Below are 9280 nucleotides of genomic sequence, written 5' to 3' on the forward strand. Positions count from 1 at the left end.
GCAAATACAGCTGCTTCGAACATTCATGTACACGTCTTTGTGTGGACACATATGCTTTCTCTTGGGTAGCTAGCTAGCAGTGGAATGGCTCATTTGTGTGGTAGGCTTATTGTTTTCATTATTTTTAAATTGTCTATGTTCCGGATGAAATCTGGTGAGTGTGTGTGTGTGTGTGTGTGTGTGACCATGTTCTTACTTAGCGTTTGTCCCAGAGTGGGTGATTCTGGACTCATAGACTAAATTAGGAAGTTTTCTATACTCTTCTATGTTCTGGAATAGTTTAACTATATCATTTTAAAAAATGGGTTCTGGCCAGGCGCATGCCTGTAATCCAGCACTTTGGGAGGCCAAGGCAGGCAAATCACCTGAGGTCAGCAGTTTGAGACCAGTCTGGCCAACATGGCGAAACCCTATCTCTACTAAAAACAGAAAAATTAGCCAGTTGTGGTGGTGGGTGCCTGTAACCCCAGCTACTCGGGAGGCTGAGTCAGGAGAATCGCTTGAATCCAGGAGGCAGAGGTTGCAGTGAGCTGAGATTGTGCCACTGCACTCCAGCCTGGGTGACAGAGCCAGTCTCTGCCTGCAAAGAAAAAAAAAAAAAAAGAGTTCTGTAAAATGTCTATGAAATAATCTGGGCCTGATGCCCTTCAGGTTTTAAATTTTTATTTCTTTTAAAAAAAATTTTTCAATTTTGTAAATGGAAACTGGTGTATTGAAGTTTTTTGTTGGGTCACATGCTGCTTCCCATTGGTGATATGTTTATTCAGGTTGTCTGTCCCACTAGGCTGTAAGCTTTTCAGGAAAGAATTCCAGGCACTTGATCTCTACAATCCCACGAAAGGCACATGATATGTAGTCATTTGGTGGAATGAGTAAATGCTGACGGCTAGCTGCTATAACAAATATACCCCAGCATTTCAGCAGCTTCATATAATGAAAATCTATTTGTTATTCATATACAAATCTATTTCTTCCTCACATCATTGTCCACTGTGGCTACTCTGGGGCAGAGGGAGACGCTCTACCAGAAGGTGAGTCAAGGACTCAGGCTCCTTCCACCCTGTGGTTCGGCCATCTGCTTTGCATTGAGCTTGCAGGTGAGGAAGGAGAGGCAGGAGGAGGTTTCCTGCCTCCTGCATACCTTGATCTAGAAGTAACACTTAGCATCCCCACTCACCTCCCTGGGAGGAACGGGACCTGACCTATATGCAGGGGAGGCTGAGAAATGTGGTCCCTGGACGGGCAGCTGCTGTTTAGCAACAACTCTATATCATGGTAGGGGGCACAGGACTTTTTGGTGGACAGTTAATCGTCTCTTTCAAGGGAGGCACAAGGTTTAATTGCTGAGGTTTTCATTGCTTTGCTTTGTGAGACTCTTTTAGTGCCAGTGTTTGATGAATGGTTGTTTTCATGGCTGCCAAGAGCTGTTGAGTAAGAATGTAACTTCAGACAGTCATTTCCTTGCTGTGTTTGTCCAACAACCGCTGTCTCACAGCTGGAAAACTCATTACTCATGATGAGTACTTCTTTCCCAGGTACAAGAACATAAAGATGTACTTATTGAACACTTTTTAGGGTAATGACACTGAACTGTTAATCCAAAAATGTACACTGGTTAAATGATAAGTTTAAATACTAGAGAAAATCCAAATATTAAGGAGAATTTAAAGATACATACCAGTCAACTATTTTTTCATTTGTCTATTCATTTTTTTCTTTCTTTTTTTGTTTTGTTTTGTGACATCTATTCATTTTTAAAATGGAAACCTAATTCATGTATCATAAAATTTCACATAATATAACATAAAATTTCCCAGTTTTATTTTTTTTTATTTTTTTATTTTATTTTATTTTTTTTTTGAGACGGAGTTTCGCTCTTGTTACCCAGGCTGGAGTGCAATGGCGCGATCTTGGCTCACCGCAACCTCCGCCTCCTGGGCTCAGGCAATTCTCCTGCCTCAGCCTCCTGAGTAGCTGGGATTACAGGCACACGCCACCATGCCCAGCTAATTTTTTGTATTTTTAATAGAGACGGGGTTTCACCATGTTGACCAGGATGGTCTCGATCTCTTGACCTCGTGATCCACCCGCCTCGGCCTCCCAAAGTGCTGGGATTACAGGCGTGAGCCACTGCGCCCGGCCTGGCTAATTTTTGTATTTTTCGTGGAGATGGGGTTTCACCATGTTTGGCCAGGCTGGTCTCAAACTCCTGACCTCAGGTGATCCGCCCACCTAGGCCTTCCAAAGTGCTGGGATTACAGGCATGAGCCACCATACCTGGCCCTATTTTGTATTTTTAAGGGAACTACCACACTACTTTCCACACACCATTTTACATTTTCATCGACAGTGCACAAGGGTTCCAGTTTCTCCATATTCCCACCAAATTCTCTTCTTCTTCTTCTTTTTTTTTGAGATGGAGTCTCGCTCTGTTGCTCAGGCTGGAGTGCAGTGGTGTGATCTCAGCTCACTGCAACCTCCTACCTCCTGGGTTCAAGCGATTCTCCTGCCTCAGCCTCCTGAGTAGCTGGGATTACAGGCATGTGCCACCATGCCTGGCCCCCACCAACTTCTTATTTTCCATTTTATTTATTCATTTTTAAACAGGGATTCATTGAGTACTTACTATGCCATGGCTCTATATTTGGTACTGAGGCTGCCAAAATGTTAATTCTGTTTTCCTCCTCTTAGCAACTTAGGAAACAATGGGAGAAACACTCATGTTCAAGAGATAGAATGAAATGGAGGATGATAGATGATGAATAGAGATGGAATCAATGGTAGATTGGATAAAGAAAATGTGGTACAGGCTGGGTGCTGTGGCTCACGCCTGTAATGCTAACACTTTGTGAGCCCAAGGCAAGTAGACAGCTTCAGCTCAGACGATCGAGACCAGCCTGAGAAACATGGTGAAACCCTGACTCTACAAAAAAAATACAAATATTAGCTGGACTTTGTGGTGCATATCTGTAGTCCCAGCTACCTGGGAGGCTGAGGTGAGAGGATCACCTGAGCCCAAAAAGGTGAAGGCTGAAATGAACCATGATTGTGCCACTGTACTCCAGCCTAGGTGACAGAGTGAGACCCTGTGTCAAAAAAAAAAAAAAAAAAAAAAAAAATGGGGCCGGGTGCGGTGGCTCACGCCTGTAATACCAGCACTTTGGGAGGCCGAGGCGGGTGGATCATGAGGTCAAGAGATCGAGACCATCCTGGTCAATATGATGAAACCCCATCTCTACTAAAAATACAAAAATTAGCTGGGCATGGTGGTGCGTGCCTGTAATCCCAGCTACTCAGGAGGCTGAGGCAGGAGAATTGCCTGAACGCAGGAGGCGGAGGTTGCGGTGAGCCGAGATCGCGCCATTGCACTCCAGCCTGGGTAACAAGAGTGAAACTCCGTCTCAAAAAAAAAAGAAAGAAAAAGAAAAAAGAAAATATGGTACGTATATAACAAGGTCATAAAAAGAATGAGAGCACAGACTTTGCAGCAACATAGATGGAGCTGGAGGCCATTATCGTAAGTGAGCTAACACACGAGCAGAAAACCAAACATTGCATGTTCTTATAAATGGGAGCTAAATACTGAATACACACGGACACAAAGAACGGGACAGACACCACGGCCTACTTGAAGATGGAAAGTTGAAGGAGGCTAAGGATTAAAAAACTACCTATAAATACACAGGATACTATCCTGTTAACCGAATGACAAAATAATGTGGACACTAAACCCCCATGACATGGAATTTATCTGTAGAACCAACCCACACATGCACCCCTGAAACAAAAATAAAAGTTAGAAAAAAAAAAAAAAGAGCTGGAACGCCGGGTGTGGTGGTGCACGCCTGTAATCCCAGCACCTTGGGAGGCTGAGGCAGGTGCATCACCTGAAATCAGGAGTCTGAGACCAGCTTGGCCAACATGGTGAAACACTGTCTCTACTAAATATAGAAAAATTAGCCAGGCGTGGTGGCAGGCGCCTGTAGTCCCGGCTATTTGGGAGGCTGAGGCTGGACAATCACTTGAACACAGGAGGCTGAGGTTGCAGTGAGCTGATATTGCACCACTGCACTCCAGCCTAGGTGACAGAGTGAGACTCTGTCTCAGAGATAGAGATAGACAGAGAGAGAGAAAAAAAGAGAGAGAAAGAGAGAGAGAGAGAAAGAAAGAAACAGAGTTCTATGTAAGCACAGAGGAGGGCGTGAGGAATTGGGGAATGCTTCACAGAGGACCTGACATTCGAGCTGGGTGTAAAAGGTGAGTGGGAGGAGGCTGGGGGGAGGGAAAGGGCATCTTAATCTGACAGAGCAGCGCATAGCAGCCAGCCTCCAGACAGCTTCCAGTGTAGCCCCAGTTATTCTCCTCTCCTGGGGTTCCTGTTCTTGTATGATCCTCCCACACACTTAATAGGACTGACACGTAAAACCAATAGCATGTTGTGAAAACGATGGTGTGGGCTGGGCGTGGTGGCTCGTGCCTGTAATCCCAGCACTTTGGGAGGCTGAGGCAGGCGGATCACCTGAGATCAGGAGTTCGAGAGCAGTTTGGCCAACGTGGCAAAACCCCGTCTTTACTAGAAATACAAAAATTAGCCAGGCATGGTGGAGAGAGCTGTAATCCCATCTACCCAGGAGGCTGAGGCTGGACAACTGCTTGAACCCAGGAGGCGGAGGTTGCAGTGAGCTGAGATCATACCACTCCACTCCAGACTAAGCAACAGCGTAAGACTCCATCTCCAAATAAATAAATAAATAAATAAATAAGAAAATGATGGTGTGTGATTTCTGAGGATGCATCATAAGAGACCTTTAGCTTCCTTCCTGCCGCCCTGTGGATCTGTTGTTCTCGGTTAAGGCATCCGCCATGTCAGGAGGACAATAAAGAAACCCTCAGGAGAGCCCCAGGTGAGAGGAAATGGCACCCTTGCCATCTTGTCACTATGAGAGAGTGTCAGCATCACCTCTCAGCCATGTGAGGAAGCCACCCTGGGAGCCCATCCTCCAGCCTCACGTTTAGTGAGTCAGATGATTGCCTCGGCCAACATGTGACTACAACCTTATGAAAGTGCCTGAGCCAAAACCACCACCAAGCTGCTCTTGATTTTCTGACCCAAACCAGCCAGAACCCCAAAACCGTAAGATAATACATGCTTATTGTTGTTTTAAGTCATCAAGTTTTGAAATACTTTGTTGCACAACAAGAGATAACTAACGCAGCTACAAGCATGAAAATATCTGTCATAGTGTGGAAACGGTGAGAAACGCATTGAGGCTGATGCTTCTGAAACAGCATGTTTTTCCATAAGAGTGGGCAAGGGAGCCACCTGGTGGAGGAGACATGCTTAGACAGTCCTTCCTCTCTTCCCTCATTTACCAGCCTGTTCTCAGCATTTCCACCTAGTATTTCTCCAAGGGCCACAGTGAGGTTTATGAATCAAGTGTGTGGGCCATAAACACACTTGCTCATTGATGCAAAGACTAACCTCAGCAAAATGTCAAGGTAAGATATTATCCTCAGTGATTATTTAATTTTCTTCCTTAGTCTCTTCCACCTGTCTGCTATCCAGGGAGAAACATCAGTAGCACCAGGGGTTGAGGCAGAATGCTGGAGGAGGGAAAGAAGGAACTAGAACTTGATTGTGAAAAAAATCAGAATTAGACTCAGGAGAGCACAGTCAAGCTGATCCATCTCTAATCATAAGGGCAGACTTTTGTTCATTGACATTGGCCTTGACTATTTTCCCTTTCTGGCCTTTAGAGCTTTCCTGTATTCTTCAGTGTTCCCTCCAAATAATGTCTAGAAGTTCTTAATAATATCCCTCGATCGCCGGGCGCGGTGGCTCAAGCCTGTAATCCCAGCACTTTGGGAGGCCGAGGTGGGTGGATCACGAGGTCGAGAGATCGAGACTCAACCTGGTCAACATGGTGAAACCCCGTCTCTACTAAAAATACAAAAAAAAATTAGCTGGGCATGGTGGTGCCTGCCTATAATCCCAGCTACTCAGGAGGCTGAGGCAGGAGAATTGCCTGAACCCAGGAGGCGGAGGTTGCGGTGAGCCGAGATCGCGCCATTGCACTCCAGCCTGGGTAACAAGAGCGAAACTCCGTCTCAAAAAAAAAAAATAAAAATAAAAATAATAATAATAATAATAATATCCCTAAATTTTAAAGCTGCTGGAAGAGAAAACAAGTACTACTACTCTCTATTGTCAGCCTGAGGCCAACGAGGAAGAATTGCAAAGAAACTAAAATTTACCTTTGGAGTAAATTACCAATGGGAGAATGTCGGGTCGGGTACTTAGGAGATATATAATTTTTTTTTGAGATGGAGTCTTGCTCTGTCGCCCAGGCTGGAGTGGTGCCATCTTGGCTCACTGCAACCTCAGCCTCCTGGGTTCAAGCAACTCTCCTGTCTCAGCCTACCGAGTAGCTGGGATTACAGGCATGTGCCTCCAAGCCTGGCTAATTTTTATATTTTTGGTAGAGACAGGGTTTCTCCATGTTGGCCAGCCTGGTCTGGAACTCCTGACCTCAGGTGATCTGCCCGCCATGGCCTCCCAAAGTGCTGGGACTATGGTTGTTAGCCACTATACCTGGCTGGTACTTAGGATATTAAAGAAAAAAATTTTTCTTCTTAAGAAGGGTGGCGGCCGGGCGCGGTGGCTCAGGCCTGTAATCCCAGCACTTTGGGAGGCCTAGGCGGGTGGATCACGAGGTCAAGAGATCGAGACTGTCCTCGTCAACATGGTGAAACCCCGTCTCTATTAAAAAAATACTAAAAATTAGCTGGGCATGGTGGCGTGTGCCTGTAATCCCAGCTACTCAGGAGGCTGAGGTAGGAGAAATGCCTGAACCCAGGAGGCGGAGGTTGCAGTGAGCCGAGATCGCGCCATTGCACTCCAGCCTGGGTAACAAGAGCGAAACTCCGTCTCAAAAAAAAAAAAAAAAAAAAAGAAGGGTGGGGCCTCCTTAGCTTAAATACCACGTTGAACAGAAAACTTTCCCCATCCTCTCTCTTAGATTAAGTCTGCCTCTTCTCTTTGCTCCTAGGATCCCCTGCTTTGTATCATGGCTCATTCAAGGCAGCACCTACTGTTGAACAAAGACTTCATAGAGGGTAGAATTTCTGTCCAGGTCACCATTGCTTGTTTCACAGTCATTGTTTTAAGCAATGGTCCATGACCAGCCTGAGCAACATAGCGACACCTCAGTCTAAAAAAAAACCAAAACATTTTGAATAGCTGGGTGTGGTGGTGTGTGCCTGTTGTCCCAGCTACTCTGGAGGCTGAGGCAGGAGGACTGTTTGAGCCCAGGAGTTAGAGGATGCGGTGAGCTGTGATTGCACCACTACACTGCAGCCTGGGCAGCAGAGCAAGACTCTATCTCAAAAATAAAATAAAATTACATTAAAAACAGAAAGAAAGAAAAGAAAAAGAAAAAAAAAATGGGTATTGTTCCGGGGCTTTTTTTTTTTCCAAAGAGATGTGAGTTCTGCGCTCCAAGAGGAAACCAACATGCATGCATTCATTCAAGGAACATTTGTTGGTACCTCCTTTGTACTGGATGCTGGACACATGGAAATTATAGTCAGTTCCCTCGGGACTCTCACTGTTTAGAGAGAGGAGCCATCAGTGCTAGGGTGGGGCAGGCCCACAGTGCCAAATCAGAAGGACACCTAATCCATACAGTGGCCGATGATGGGGTAGGTGTCAGAGAAGTCTTTCTGAAGGAGTGGGATCTGAGTTGAATTTTGAAGGAAGAATAAGAGCTGGCCAACTAAAGAATGTTGGACTGGACGTGGTGGCTCAAGTCTATAATCCCAGCACTTTGGGAGGCTGAGGTCAGGAGTGTGAGACCAGCCTAGCCAACACGACGGAACTCTATCTCTACTAAATACAAAAAATTACCCAGGCGTGGTGGCGCATGCCTGTAATCCCAGCTACTTGGGAGGCTGAGGCAGAAGAATTGCTTGAACCTGGGAGGTGAAGGTTGGAGTGAGCCAAGATTTCGCCATTGCACTCCAGCCTGGGCAACAAGAGCGAAACTCTGTCTTGGAAAAAAATAGTAATAATAAAGAATGTGGGAGTAGTCTGTAGATCTGTAGAAAGTTGCAGTAATGGGAGAATGTGTGACACATCTGGGAACTCCCAGAGCTGAATACACCAGGCTTTGGTTTTATCCTGGAGGTCACAGGGTGCCACTGAAACTATCCAGCAAGAGAGTGGTCTGAGAAAGATACAGAGGGGTGGGCAGGGTGGGGGATGGGAGTGGGAAGGGAGTAGGTGGGGAGTGGTAATAGCCTATTCTGGAATTCAGACCTGAGGTCAGGTTAGGAAATGAAAATGAGGGGCCTTCAGAGGCTATCTGCATGACAGACCCAGGAGTCTTCAGGGAAAAGACCCATGCATCCTAAGGGAGGAGAAGCAGGAGTCCAGCAGATGGGCCTGGCCCAGCCACAAAGCTGAGTCCATTTCTCTAAGGAGTGGTGAGTGGATTTCTAGATATAGCTGCTTAGTGATATGTGTGGGAATTGGATCTTTCTACATTCTGGCCTTTCATGGATTCTTGTCTGATTTTTGGGCTGGGGGTGGTGGTGGTAGGGCTTTAAGTAAAAAGAAAAATCACAATGATTGCTAACTATTTTTGAACACTTATGCCAGAAATTTATACACTTTAGCTCATTTAATTCTCATCACAGCTGAGGTTACCACTACGGCTACCCCCATTTTACAGCTGGAAAAACCAACCAAGCAACTCATCCGAGGAGAAGCCCTCCTACCTTACTCATGTTGGGACTGGCACATGCCAGGTAATTGAAAAAGTCAGCGAAAGCAGGGAGATGTAAGAAAAATCCCTACACAGGGTGAGCATTTCTTTTGGGGACAATCGTCAATTTATACATAGTTATAAGAAGTATAACAGGGAGATCCCACAGACTGCGCCCTAATGGTAACATCTTGCAGCCCTTCTTAACAGAATACCAGGCCCAGCACCGTGGCTCATGCCTATAATCCCAGCACTTTGGGAGGCCGTCGCAGGCAGATCACGAGGTCAATAGATCGAGACCATCCTGGCCAATACGGTGAAATCCCATCTCTACTAAAAATAAAAAATTAGGCCGGGCACGGTGGCTCAAGCCTGTAATCCCAGCACTTTGGGAGGCCAAGGTGGGTGGATCATGAGGTTGAGAGATCGAGACCATCCTGGTCAACATGGTGAAACTCCGTCTCTACTAAAAATACAAAAAAAATTAGCTGGGCATGGTGGCATGTGCCTGTAAT

The sequence above is a fragment of the Saimiri boliviensis genome, chromosome 12 (assembly GCF_048565385.1).
Source record: "Saimiri boliviensis isolate mSaiBol1 chromosome 12, mSaiBol1.pri, whole genome shotgun sequence".
In the NCBI taxonomy this organism is placed as follows: domain Eukaryota; kingdom Metazoa; phylum Chordata; class Mammalia; order Primates; family Cebidae; genus Saimiri; species Saimiri boliviensis.